The sequence below is a fragment of the Carlito syrichta genome, unplaced genomic scaffold (genome assembly GCF_000164805.1).
Source record: "Carlito syrichta isolate Samal-C Ts95f unplaced genomic scaffold, Tarsius_syrichta-2.0.1 Scaffold308803, whole genome shotgun sequence".
In the NCBI taxonomy this organism is placed as follows: Eukaryota; Metazoa; Chordata; class Mammalia; order Primates; family Tarsiidae; genus Carlito; species Carlito syrichta.
This window is the reverse complement of record NW_007252899.1, coordinates 650,456-665,498: the sequence shown is the minus strand read 5'-3', so window position 1 is coordinate 665,498 and position 15,043 is coordinate 650,456. Positions and strand designations below refer to the sequence as shown.

At 39.9% G+C, this 15,043-nt stretch overlaps 1 protein-coding gene across 2 annotated transcripts in view; it reads left to right on the top strand.

Annotated features, from left to right (window-relative positions):
* Positions 1–3,595: 3,595 nt before the first annotated feature.
* The window catches only part of CTCF (CCCTC-binding factor), a 56,318-nt gene continuing 44,870 nt past the window's right edge, over positions 3,596–15,043 (top strand). For both annotated transcript variants that reach the window (XM_008065765.1, XM_021716383.1), the window contains exon 1: positions 3,596–3,714. The gene's annotated coding sequence lies outside the window, so the exon portion shown is untranslated. The remainder of the gene's footprint in view (positions 3,715–15,043) is intronic.

Sequence of the window (15,043 nt, the reverse complement as noted above, 5' to 3'; positions counted from 1 at the left end):
TTCCTGAACTTGGAAGTATGGGCTGTCTAAGTTGCTTCGGGCAACCCCTGAGTTTCCCTCCCGCTTAAAATGTCCTGACGCTAAATTAGTACTACACTATTTAGTACCTGATGCTCTAGGGCTGGGCGAAGGGAGTTCTGCCCCAGGATTGTGCAACCCGATCTAAAGCGTCAGTAGAGCAGAATGAATTTATTCTTGACTGGTAATTTGCCCATAGACCGAAATGCGAGGGTTGATGTTGTAATTGAATCCTTAGGTCACTCGCTGCAGATGGTTTATAAATATATCTATGCTTAATGTAACTACTTTTTAGTAGCTGACTTCCTGTAGCTCCGAGTTCAGGATTAAGTAAACATTCTCATACGTAGTCTTACTTTGAGTTTCGATCTACTAGGAAAGTAAGAATTCCTAGACCCCGTAGGTAGGAAAGGAAGTTAAACGGGGCAGATATTTAACTTTATTCTGTTCTTAAGTCTTCTTTTATTAAAAAGCTTCCTGTTGAGTTGCGAGTCTTCCCTTTTGTTTTTCCTTAAATATTCTAAGTACCTTAATATAGTACATGCAGCAGTTGATGCATCAATTTGGGTTGCTTTGGAGAGAAGAAAGTCTGGATTAACATTTTTTAAGGAGGACGCTATGTTAAATTTATGAGGAAATTCCAGGCGAAGTGAGTACCAAAGGGAGGCCCAAACTTTACCTGTACGATGACCACTTATGTACTTAAGCCTGAATTGTACCCCACATCTTTAACATTTAAAAAAAAGAGAATTTTAAAAAGAACAAAAATTATGAGGAAATTAAAACAGCCTGGTGCTAAGCAAAATTGTCTAGTCAACTGTTTGTAATCTCAACCTGTAACTTCTTGCAGCAATCTGCCCCCATAGGCAAGTCTTTCAACATCCCTTTTTGACTCCTACAACATGTTCCTACTCTCCTTCCTCTCCAGTAAAATTGCACTAATTGAATGCCATGGTGTTGATGGAGTTGATAGGGTTGGGAATAGAACCACCTTTAATTAATATGTTAGTCCATTTGTGTAATTTATTGCATTCTTTTGTGATTTTGTTTTTCTATCAAAATTGTGGTTAAATGGCATATTTTATTTATTAAAATAAGCTCCACACAGGTTAAAAATTAAAATGCAGCAGGTTTATAATTGAGGCAAGATGTAAAGCTTGTTTTCCTTGGTTAGCATTGTGCTCCACAGATTGTATTTTGCTTCTTGGTTCAGTTGTTCCATATGTAATCATCAGCCTTTTGGTCTTATACATCATTTATGCTGTTTTAATGCCACAGATCTTGTCCACACATTTGCTATCCTTTGAGATTCCCATATGCTTGGAATCATACTCTGATTTTATTAGAAAACGAAATCTACGGAGAATAAACTAAAGATGAATTGCTATGTCAAGGTAACCCAAAGGACCTACTTATTTAAATCAGTAGTATGGGGAAGATTAAAACCAATATTTGACTACATAAGAAAATACTGCTTGTTTCAGAGTGGTTGTAAAAGTTAACCTTAGGGATCCATTCAACCTATGTAAGAAAATTAAGGAGGTGTAACTTATCCTTATGATGATTTCAAATTCTAAGAGTTTTAGAATTTTGTAATAAGAACAGACAAAAATGAGGGGACCCATCTGGGACTTATCTGAGTAGCTTGGGAATTCCTTGGCAGAGGCCACCTGTGGCTGACTAACGCCCTGGAGAGCAGCACTGGCAGAGTCTTGCACAGTGGTGCCTGCTGGCAGTAAGTCACCTCTAGAGACTGTTTTTTTTGCTTCAGGGATGCTGCTGGCATCATAACCACTCCACATCATCTACTAGACTCCATTTTGCTTTTTTAAACCAGGCCATCTGTCTACCTTATTTACCTATCTTGGGTCCAGGTGATGTCAGGCTGTTTTGCCAAAAATTAGGTTCCTCTACAAACAACCAAGATTTGTTTTAATTTAAGACTTTGGAAAAAAATATATAGTTTTAGAAAGAACGGTAATAGCAAATAATGTATAACTTGACTGTGGTTCTCAATTGGATGTGTAGATTTGTCATACTTCATTTGTTTTTTTAATACCTGTAATCGCCGGACTCGGTGGCTTAGCCTGTAATCCCGTGCCTTTGGGAGGCTGAGGTGAGTGGATTGCCTGAGCCCACGGGTTCGAGACCCGCCTGGGCAACTTGGTGAGACCTCATCTCTACAATAAATCAAAAAATTAGCTGGGTGTGGTAGCGTGCACCTGTAGTTCCAGCTACTTGGAAGGCTGAGGCTGCTGCCAGAACCCAGCAGGTCGAGGCTGCGGTGGCTGGGAGCAGCAAGTGCACTCTAGTCTGGGTGACAGTGTGAGACTCCAACTCAAAAAAAAAAAACCCCGTAATCTTTCTGTAGTCACTATCTTAATATCTTCCCTGCCAATATCTTTGCCTTTTCTCAGTGATTTAGTATTTGAGTTCAAAGATGTGGCATTGCATATAGACTGCTAAATATAGCCCAAGGATAATGATTTCATTATTTTTCCACGTCTGGTCCTCATTTTTGATCATCCTTAGAATTTTCAGGGACAGAAAATTTCATTCCTTTTGCGACATGCTTAGTGATAATATATGGACTCCAATACAAAAGTGTTTCTTTAATTTTAAATACACTAATCTATTTGTGCTGTTATAGATTGCCTTTCAATAGAGGAGACTGTTCTTTAACTTCACCGGAGCAAGTATTTTATCAGCTTAGTTTTGTGGACTTTAGTTAATTATGGGCTGAATTTCCTCATAGATGTATCTCATATACCAAATTCTTTGGAAACTTTTAATTCAAATTTAGCTCCTTTATTTCATTTAGGATTTTCCCCCCTCCCTTTTTTTGTAGAGGTAAGTTCCACTTACCATTGCTTGATGCTTGATGTTTCTTTTTGTAATTTAGGGTGGGAAATGTCAGCTAACAAGTATCCCATTATTTGACTAAAAAAAGAATTGGTCTGCTTCTAGGGTTTTCTAAGGTCAGTGAACACTTCCCCCATAGTTATTAAACTGAAATGTCTTTACTTGTGTAAACTAACTTAATCAGTAAGGCTGCTACTTGCTGAAGATAAGGAAATAAACTGTTAATGGGCTATTACTGCAGCTATAAGAATTAATTTTTTGGTAGTTTGAATACCTGTGTTATTATTTGGTTGCAGGATTGCGATGGAGTACTGTTTTGACATCCACAAATCTTTAGTCCTTTATATATTCAGCAGATGTTTTACAAAATAAGTATTTTGTTGTTGGCTTGTTGGATATAATGGAATGGCTCAGTTAGTAACATGTGATATTAATATGTATTTTGTTACTTTCCCAGTTTTTTTTGTTGTTGTTGTTAGCTTACTGTAGAGATGAGTTCTCGCCATGTTGCCCAGGCTGGTCTTGAATCCTGCGGGCTCAGGTAGTCCTCTCGCCTCTGCTTCCCAAAGTGTTGGGGTTACAGGCATGAGCCACCATGTCCAGCTGTTTCTATCCCAATTTTATCAGTCTTCAGTTTGCCTTCAATATATTTTTCATACTATTTGTGCATTTGTGTGAAGTTAGTATTTCACAAAATGATTTATGCTTCTCTTTTAGAATGATCACAGACCTAGAGCCAAAGAACAAGATGCACTAGTGGACAGATTGCTGACCAGGGGCTTGAAAGCTGGGTTCTGTTTTCCTTCTTCAAACTGACTTTGCAGCCACGGAGAGGTAAATGCTGTTTTCATTTTTTGGTCTTAAATATGCTAATAATATAACCTTCCTGAGGTTGAATTTTTCTGGATATTTCTTGGGTATAGGAGATGTAGGACATCAGGTGATTGAGAGCATTTAGGCTTTATTAGAGAGTCTTGGGTTTGAAACTCTGTACTACCATATATAGCTTGGTGGCACTGGGCAAGTTACTTCACTTGTCTATACCTGTGGTCCTCATTTGTGAGAAAATGATAACACCAGTCTCAGAGGCTATGCTTGGAGTTAATGAGAATGTGTGTAAAGCATTAAGTCATTCTCAACATGCATGTAGGAAGAACCCAGGAAAAGTTGACTGCTTTTCTGTAGAAACCCTTGGAAAGTCTATTTTAACTATTGGCAAATGACCCGAAAAGTCCGCAGCTGTGGCCGTTTGTCATTTTGATGAGGAACAGATGGAATCCTGTTCTTGGGAAAACTGGTATCCTGGGTAAAAATTTTCTTAATTAATTTGAATTAGCCTAGTTGATGGCCCATGTTTGTATCAGACTGTGACAGTCATCAATTTAACTTAGACTATAATTTCTGGTACAGAATGTTATGGGTATTATATGAAATTTGGAACGGGCCTCATAAATATTGAGGTCTCCTACACTTTGGGACTCTCATAAACAACAATGTAGGGTTCTGGGTATAATAATCATTTCTTCTCAGACCACCAGAAAGCAAATTGTTTTTATACCCCAGAAAAAATGTGGAAATAGACTGGGCACAGTGGCTCATGCTGGTAATTGCAGCACTTTGGGAAGCCACAGTTGGAGGATCGCTTGAGCCTAAGAGTTTGAGATTACAGCAAGCCACAACTGATGCCACTGCATTCCCTCCTGGGTAACTGAGTGAGACCCTGTCTCAAGGAAAAAAAAAAAAAGAAAAGAAACAAAAATGTGGAAATAGTTTAATTGTTCTTGTGTAATGACAAAAAGGAGTGTAGTAGTGGAAATTTAAAATGGCAAGATTAGATAAGCTTATATGAATGAATCATCTGAGTACTAAGATTTTCCTTACACGCTGTGCCTGAAGCAAATAGGAGGAGGGAATAGGAATGAAAGCTCTGTTCTTATTCAAACCTTTATTTTCCAAATGGACAACTTGTTATCTTACCAGATAGGAAGAACAAGGTCTCTGTGGTAGTATTTTGTTGCTCCAGAAATAACTTGTGCCCTACAGGTTCTTTTAGGAGTGTTGACAGCAGAGTACATACTAATAAACTGCTGAAAAGAAAAACTATTGATTTGGAAAACCATTGAAATCTAGCCTTAAGAGTTTAAGGAATGGGTTTATAGGAACATTTTGATCACTTTTAAGTGTTAATGACTAGCTTAATTGTTTAGATCCCTGTTTCTCAAACTGGGATATGAATACCCTTAGGGTACAAGGTGGTATGATTCCTGGGTACTTGAAGTCACAAGATAAACATGACCCATCTTCTTGGAGCTTCAGTTATGCTAATTGAGGGGGCGGTGAGTTAAGTAATTTAACTGGTAAGTAATTAAAAATATTGTTCTATTAAATACACATTTTTTGGAGCAGAGTGCAAACTGTCTGATTACCTAAGATAATACAGATCTTCAACAAAATGAGGCATGAGTGCCCGGGGTTGGGAAGTTCTCCATATGTAGGTATTACAATGGAGAAGCAATATTTTTGAGCAACAGAATAGCTCTATTACCCAGCTCCTTACTTTGTCCTGTAGTATTCTACGGTAGAATATAAAAGTTAGATTTTGTTAAATGGTGTTTGCTTTCTTGCATGTGTGTTTCTACACAGAGCTGCCTGACAGGTCAATCAATAGGCAGTTTTAGATGACTGGACCAAGTTAGAAGTATTGTCATCAAGACCATTCTAGTAATGTAAGGATTATGATTTAAAAGAAAAGTGGCTGGGTTTGGGAGGCCCAGGCGAGTGGATTGCCTGAGCCCGCGGGTTTCAGACCCGCCCAGGCAACTTGGCGAGACCTTGTCTCTACAATAAATCAAAAACTAGTTGGGTGTGGTAGCGCGCGCCTGTAGTTCCAGCTACTTGGAAGACTGAGACAGAAGGATTGCTGGAACCCAGCAGGTCGAGGCTGCGGTGGCCAGGAGTGTGCTACTGCACTCCAGTCTGGGCAACAGAGTGAGACTCCAACTAAAAAAAAATAAAATAAAAGTGAAAGCAATGAGCAGAATCAGGTCTAAAACTGTAAAGTAAATTATGTAAAACAATTTTGGAAATAAATATTATCTCAAGCATAATTAATAACTTATACTGATTTTATTAATCCTCTCATTTCCCACCCCTAAATTTTAAGTTGTTAAGTATTCAGTCATAAAATAGCTAAATCCTTAGGCCTTGTGATTCCTAAGATAATTCTTCAGAAACAGCTATTCTTAACTGTTTTGTGTTTTATAGGTACTAAATATTGTTTCTAATGTACTGTTAATGTAAGTGGGACTTAAGAATTATAATTTTGAAATGATAATGATTGCTCTTTAAATACAGGTTTTATATTTGAACCTAATTGGTTCTAAATATACTGAAATGTGACTTTCTCTGAAATGATGAGTTAGATGTGCCTGTGCTTTATCTGCAGTATTGAACACTTGAAATGTGCTCATTCTGTACTTAGAACATGTGCTTTCTACTTTGTGCCAGGCACTGTGCTAGGTACTGGGATTTCAAAGATGAGTAAGTAAAAGATCCTTCTGAGGGTCTTAACTAGCCTGTGGGGCAAGAAGTCTGTATGTAAGTGTCATTGGTGCTCTGATAAAAGTGTTTTCAGGGTGTAGGGTGGGATGGTCTGTTACAGGAGTTAGAAAAAGAGTTTATGAAAGGCTTTCTAGAGAAGAGACCCTGATATAGGTGTAACAGGAAATATAAAAGGAGTATAAAATTTGATTTTAATACTATTAGGGCACAAGGACTCGGCAATGCAGTTTAATAACTATGAGTCCATTAGGGATGACTTTCTTGGGCTTCCCTTTCCTTATCTGTAAAATGACATATCTAACATTTTGGGCTTATGGCAGGTAAATGAAGTCTTGTTGTGGGGTGGCTATATATATATGTTTATGACTATAGTGTGCTATACATAGAGAGGTAAAGCGATGATTTTAGACTTTAGCTGTGACTGGTCATTGTATATATTTTGCATTAAACTAAACAATGATGACCATCATACAATACAAATTTAAATGAGGCCGGGATCGGTGGCTTAGCCTGTAATCCCAGCACTTTGGGAGGCTGAGACGAGTGGATTGCCTGAGGCTACGAGTTTGAGACCAGCCCGGGCAACTTGGCGAGACCTGTCTCTACAATAATTCAAAAATTAGCCGGGTGTGGTAGTGCGCACCCTAGTTCCAGCTACTTGGAAGGCTGAGGTAGAAGGATCGCTGGAGCCCAGTAGGTCAGCGCTGAGGTGGCCATGAGTGTGCCACTGCACTCCAGCCTGGGCTATGGAGTAAGACTCCAACTCTAAAAGAAAGTTAAATGAACTAAATTGAAATGTTAAGGATGAGAAAGTAGGTTAGATTTAGCAGAAAATCATTTGAGCAGTGGAGAAATAAATAAATGAACAAGATTACATTCCATGTTGGTAGTGATGTACAACAAAAAAAGATGAGCTAGACCAGCAGTTCATACCTGTAATCCCAGCACTTTGGGAAGTGGAGGCTACTTGGAAGGCTGAGACAGAAGGATTGCCTGAGCCCAGCAGATTGAGTCTGCAGTAACGGCGAGTGTTCCACTGCACTCCAGCCTGGGTGACAGAGTGCAACTCTGACTCAAAAAAAAATATATATGATTGGGAAGACTGTATTAACCAGCAAAATGCTTATGAAAAGGTCTTTTAAAAGTACAGTACCGGCCAGGCTCAGTGGCTCAGCCTGTAATCCCAGCACTTTGGGAGGCCCAGGTGAGTGGATTGCCTGAGCCCGCGGGTTTGAGACCTGCCCAGGCAACTTGGCAAGACCTCGTCTCTACAATAAATCAAAAACTAGCTGGGTGTGGTAGCGCGCGCCTGTAGTTCCGGCTACTTGGAAGGCTGAGGCGGAAGGATCGCCGGAGCCCAACAGGTCGAGGCTGCGGTAGCCGGGAGTGTGCCACTGCACTCCAGTCTGGGCAACAGAGTGAGACTCCAACTCAAAAAAAAAAAAAAAAAAGTACAGTACCAAAAAATAAATTATTATGGAATTAAAATGAAATCCCAGGCTGGGTGCAGTGGCTCATGCCTATAATCCCAGCACTTTAGGAGGCAGAGGTGAGAGGATTACCTGAGCCCCACGGGTTTGAGACCAACCTGGGCAACTTGGCGAGACCGCATCTCTACAATAAATCAAAAAATTAGCAGGGCATGGTGACAGGTACCTGTAATTCCAGCTACTTGGAAGACTGAGGCAGAAGGATCACCTGAGCCCAGCAGGTTGAGACTGCAGTGGCTGTGAGCATGCCACTGCATTTCACCCAGGGCGACAGTGAGACTCTGACTCAAAAATAAAATAAAAACCCAAACAAAAACCTGGCACATAGGAGGTCAGTCAGTAATTATTTGAATAAATTTTAATGCCTGGGGAAAAAGATTAAACCAGGCAGACATGAAAACACGAGTCAGAACAAAACACCTAATGGTAATGATGGTGGTTAGATTTAGGGCAACTTTTTGTTGATTTTTGTCTAGTTTGTAAAATATTGTTTTTTTAATAATGCAAATAATTTTTTTTTCTTACATTAGATAGAAGCAGAATTACCAAAATCTGGCAATAACAATGTTTTTTTTTTTTTGAGTTGGAGTCTCACTCTGTCACCCAGACTGGAGTGCAGTGGCCGCTCCCAGCCACCACAGCCTCGACCTGTGCTGGGTTCCGGCGATCCTTCCGCCTCAGCCTTCCAAGTAGCCGGAATTACAGGCATGCACTACCATGCCCGGCTGATTTTTTTAATTTATTGTAGAGGTGAGGTCTCGCTGCCCAGGCGGGTCTCGAATCCGCAGGCTCAGGCAATCCACTCACCTCAGCCTCCCAAAGGCGCAGAATTACAGGCTGAGCCACCAAGCCCGGCTAATAACAATGTTTTTAACAATAGGGAACTGGTTAAGTTGTGAGACATCCGTGTAATAGAATGTCATGCAGTCATTATGTTATATTGAAATGATAAAATAGTTGGGACAAAGTACAAAAAAGAAAGCAGATTATCAAACAGCATGTATAACAATGATGTCATGTGAGAGTAAATATGTGTATATATGAGGAGGGGAATATGAACCAGAATGTTTGTATAAAACCTACAGATAGGTTTATATTCTTGCTTATTTGAGTTTTCTCCTGTTGCTTGTATAATTTTTTCTTCTTTTAAGCTTGATTCTCATTCTGTTACCCAGGCTGGAGTACAGTGACATGCTCCCGGTCACCGCAGCCTTGATCTGCTGGGCTTAAGTGATCCTTCCACCTCAACCTTCCAAGTAGCTGGAACTACAGGCACACGCCACCATGCCTGGCTAATTTTTGATTTATTGTAGAGATGAGGTCTCGCCATATTGCCCTGACTGGTCTCGAGCCCTTGGGCTCAGGCAGTCCTCTCACCCCCACCTCCCAAGTGCTGTGATTACAGGCATGAGCCACTATGCCTAGCTTAATTTTTAAAAGAAAAAGGGATTCGATTCAGTAGAAAGTAGCACTGAAGCTTTATGATGAATATAATGAAATGATAGCAGGAGTTTTCACATTCTTTACTTGGGTGGTAACATCTAGGCTTCTGAAGTAGAATTGAGAGCCTCACTGAACACTTGCAGAAGTGCAGCCAGGAGGAGGGTAGGGCAGGAGGAGGTTACTGTATCTGCCCAAGCGTTGGAGAGAGTTGAGGTTGTAGAGACAATTCTTGGAATTTCCCTTATTTAAATTTGGTCTTAAAATTTTTATATCATCCAAGAAATGTTTTAGTTTCATTCTTTGGAAGAGTCTAATAGTTGTAGAATTACATTAGAACCTGAATAACCTTTTTTACTTTTTTTCCCTAGAGGGAAAGACTATTAATAGTTTGTGTTGATTTGGGTTTTTTTTTTCTGTGCTTTTATTAACAGGCATGTACATATAATACAGCTTTTAAAATAAAATATAATTACGCTGTACAAATTTTCTAGCCAGGCACAGTGGTTCATGGGTTTGAGACCAACTTGGGTAACTTGGTAAGATCTTACAATAAATCAAAAAAATTTGCTAGGCATGGTGGTGCATGCCTGTGGTTCCAGCTACTTGGAAGGCTGAGGTGGAAGGGTCACCTGAGCCCAGCAGGTTGAGGATGCAGTCAGTGGCCATGAGCATGCCACTGCACTCCAGCCTGGGCAACAGAGTGAGACTCTGATGCAAAAACAAACAAACATACAAATTTTCTGTAACTATTGCATTTAATATAACCACGTGGGGTAAATATTTCAAAATAGTACATAATGTTAATAATGAAAAGTAATGCTTCTTGTCTCTGATCATTTATTTTTCTTCCCCAGAGGCAATAATCATCATCAGCTTTTCATGTATTCATCCAGAGAGAATTCTGGGCATGTACAAATATGAGTTTAGGTATCTTTTTTAAAAGACACAAATGAGAGCATAGTATACATACTGTTCTGGAGTTGTTTTCAATCTTTTGCCATTAAAGAAAAATGCCCTGGCAGATATCCTTGCATATAGATCCTTAAGCACATGTACTAATTTATTTGTAAAATGAATTTACAGAAGTTTGATTTTTACAAATATATTAGTACATATATTGCTTGTATATCAGAGGCAGGACAGGAGAGGGCTAGAAAGCATTTCTGTGTGATTAGAATGGTTAGGACCTTGAAGGATCCTGTAGGCCATGTGAAAGGGTTTTGAGGGGAAGCCTGCTTGCCGTTAGTAGGTTTATGTTTTAGAAACCAGTGGAAGCAGAAAAACTATGTCAAAGTCCATGGCACTGGTCCAGGCAAGTCTGTCTGTAATGTTGTCCTGACTTGAGGTGGGAGACCTTACCAGGATCGCTATTTCTAGTTTGTATGTTTTTTTTCTTTTTAATTAAGTTGGAATCTCATTCTACATCCTCCTTTGTAAACTTTTTTCATGTTCTGTGTTACGAGCATTTTCCCTATTAGATATCCTATGTTACTTCAAATTACTAGGAGTTGTTGGATGTTAAGGGGCATGCATATGTGTGTGCTTTAGTTTTTCTTTCTTTCTTTCTTTTGAGTAGGTGTCTCACTCTGTTGCCCAGGCTGGAGTGCAGTAGCATGCTCCTGGCTACTGCAGCCCTGACCTGCTGGGCTCAGGTGATTCTTCCACCTCAGCCTTCTAAGTAACTGGAACCACAGACACGTGTCACCATGCCTGGCTAATTTTTTTGACTTATTGCAAAGACGAGGTCTCACTTTGTTGCCCAGGCTGGTCTCAAACTCCTGGACTCAAGTGATCTTCCCGCCTCAGCCTCTCGAGGTGCTGAGATTACAGGTGAATTTAAAACATATTCTGCCGGTCTCGGTGGCTCAGCCTGTAATCCCGCACCTTTGGGAGGCTGAGGCTGAGGTGAGTGGATTGCCTGAGCCCGTGGGTTCGTGACCCACCTGGGCAGGCGAGACCTCATCTCTACAATAAATCAAAAAATTAACTGGGCGTGGTAGCGCGTGCCTGTAGTTCCAGCTACTTGGAAGGCTGAGGCAGAGGGATCGCCTGAGCCCAGTAGGTCGAGGCTGCGGTGGCCGGGAGCGGCCAGTGTACTCCAGTCTGGGCGATAGAGTGAGACTCCAACTAAAAAAAAAAACCCAAAAAAACATATTCTAATAGAGGGAGGAAAGGGCCAGTCTAGTAGATTGTTTTATGTTGTGGCATTTTTTCCTGACACAGGAATTTCTTTTTTAAATTTCGTGGACTAGCGGTGACTCACGCTATAATCCCAGCACTTTGGGAGGCCGAGGTGAGAGGATTACCTGAGCCCACAGGTTTGAGGCCAGCCTGAGCAACTTGGTGAGACCCCTCCTCTACAATAAATAAAAAAATTAGCCGGGAGTGGTGGCGTGTGCCTATAGTTCCAGCTACTTGGAAGGCTGAGGCGGAAGGATCCCTGAGCCTAGCAGTTCGAGGCTGTGGTGTCCGGGAACATGCCACTGCCCTCCAGCCTGGGTGACAGAGACTCCTACTGAAAAATAAATAAATAAATAATTTTTGTAGACTTACAAGTATAAATGCTGCTAAGTAGAGTTGCATGCATTAGCTATCCTCATCTGACTAGGTTTTGGAGACTTGTGCCTGATTTCTGGATTACTGACAAGGGAACTACGAAGCCAGAGAACTACTCTTTACTTCATGGTTGTTTGCAGTTGTTATAATTTCCCGGTTTCTCTCTCTTTTTTTTTGAGTTGGGAGTCTCACTCTGTTGCCCAGGCTAGAGGGCAGTGGCACAATCATGCTCGCTGTAGCCTTGACCTTCTGGGCTCAGGTGATCCTTCTGCCTCAGCCTCCCCAGTAGCTGGTACTACAAGTGTGTTCCATACCTGGCTAATTTTTTAAATTTTTTATTATTTGGTAGAGACAGAGTCTTCCTGTTTTACTGTTGCCCAGGCTGGTCTCAAACTCCTGGGCAAAGCAATCCTTTTTCCTTGGCCTAATTCATAATCTTTAAAATAAAATAAAAAAAAAGGGTAGCCTGTAAAAACCAAAAGAAATTGTTTTTTGTTTTTTTGTTTTTGAGTCGGAGTCTCACTCTGTCACCCAGGCTGGAGGGCAGTGGTACACTCACGGCCACTGCAGCCTCAACCTGCTGGGCTAACGTGATCCTTCCGCCTCAACCTTCCAAGTAGCTGGAATTACAGGCCCAGCTAATTTTTCTTGATTTATTATAGAGATGAGGTCTCACCATGTTGCCCAGGCTGGTCTGGAACCCCTGAACTCAGGCAATCGTCTCACCTCCACCTCCCAAAGTGCTGAGATTATAGGCGTGAGCCACCGCTCCTGTCCTGCCAAAAGACATTTTAAGTTACCTGGCAATCCTTTCATTTTACAGGTAAGAAAACTAAGAGGCAAGGTGATTTACCCAAGGTCATAGATGTACAACAAGTGCTTACACCTTTTTTATTCTTCCCCAGACTGACTCTGAATAGTCTTGAGTTTCCTGCTACATTTGGTTCTGAGCTAATTATTTCATACCTTCAGTGTTTTAGATTGCTCTTGACAGGGAAACATGTATCAGTGTATATCTTGAGAAAAACAGTATAGAGATTGTACCTTACTGCTCTTTAGTATATACATTCAGTTTTTAGTATATATTTGTCAAATTTTTTCATGTGTTACCAAAACTTTAAGAAGTTCATCTACATGTACAATACATTGGCTTTGACTGTCAGTAGTACTAAAGTTCATTATCTGATACCAGAATTAAGATTTTGAGTTAGTTTCTTCCTTCCTTCCTTCCTTCCTTCCTTCTTTCCTTCCTTCCTTCCTTCCTTCCTTCCTTCCTTCTTTTTCTTTGAAAGATGTGGGGTACAATTCAGGGTTAGGTATACAAATGTTCATTATGCAGGTACCCTTGTTGATGCGGTGTGCCTCTCTCTTTCCCAGGCAGATTCCCATTACTGCCAATCCTGCCTCCCCCCCATTTCTTTCTTAACCCAGGACTTTTTTGAGTCTTTCACTAATCTTTCTATGACAAGAGTAGACCATCCTTGGGGGTGACTGTTGGTTAGTACCTATATTTTTAGTGTAGTCCGGTTGGGCCACTGAAATTAAATTATTTCACCCACTACTTTTTTAATTTGTTTAAAAACACTCTGGCAGAACAAAGTTCTGGCATAGCATGGTTCCTATCTTATAGCATAAAATAAGTAGAAGGTATGGTACAGAGAACTATAATAGAGGGTATCTTGATTCTTTTTAGTATTTCTGTTTTATTTGTTGTTGTTGTTGTTGTTGTTGTTTTTAAAGATAGAGGATCTCCCTCTGTCGCCCAAGCTGGAGCGGGATCTTGGCTCACTGCAGCCTCAACTTCCAGGGCTCAAGCAATCCTCCTGCCTCAGCCTCCTGAATAGCTGAGACTACAGGCATGTGCCACTGCATCTGGCTAATTAAACAGATTTTTAAAAAATTTTTTGTAGAGACAGGGTGTCAACTATGTGTTGCCCAGGCTGGTCTTGAACTCCTGGCCTCAAGCGATCCTCCTATCTCAGTTCCCCAAAGTAGGGGGTTACAGACGTGAGCAGCCACACACAACCTTATTTGTATCTTAAAACTTTCTAATAAGTATATGTTGAGACCATAAAATAATAAAGACTCTTGGTTTCATCTGTTTTGTAATTTTTTCTTTCTGTCCCCTGTTTGACCAAGGTCTGCTTCTTCCTGTCTCCTCGTTGTGTCTTTTGGGTATTTATAAATATATACTCCCCTTGCAATTTCTTTGTAAAGCTATTGCCTGCATTTCTTTCTTTCCTATACATGTTTGTTTCAGTATATCCAAGAGGTGACCAGTTGATAAATTACCTGTTTTAATAATTTTAGTTCAAAGTAACATTTTGTTTCTTTAGTTGTTTAAACTTCTACATGTACTATGTCCTATACATCTATATCCTTTTTTCTGTTTTTCAGATTTTTTTTGCTGTTTCTAGCTATTGGATAATACTTTAACTGTTATCCATATTTTTTCTGCTACTATATTCTTTACTCACTAAGGATGTCTTTTTTTGGTAATTTTAAAAAATCTTTGTCAAAGACATTATATTTCTATTTTTTATTACTATGATGCTGTTTGGTACAGGAATGCATTGTTGAATTTAAGCTGTTAGCTTCTGATATAATGTTAACTTTATAGGAGAACCCCTTTACCAAATAAAAATGGTCTTGGTTTTACGAAGTAGCCTTTGTGAGTGAGTCCTGGGTTATAGAGACAATAAAGCAGTGGCCACATGGTCACTAAGACATTATAAAACCATGATAGTTCATTGTGTCTATTTCTGTGTTTTGTTTTTTTTCTTTTTCTCTGCTGTCATGCCTAAAGCTTGTCTTTACCACCTAGAGAGATCGTTTAATATTGATGTATTTATAATAGAGGTAAAACATCAAGGCTTACCTACTGAGTCATATATTCCATTATTGCTTATGTAGGAATCATGTTTTTAATTCCCACATAATATATTTTTATCTAAAGAATGAACAGAAAATCCTCACACTAGAAAACTATGGGTATTTGAATAGTTTGGATTTGTTGTATTCTAGGTGTCACTTCTGAAACGTGATCAACAGAGTATTGTTGTTGTTTTGTTTTTGTTTTTTTAAGTTGGAGTCTCACTCTGTCGCCCAGACTG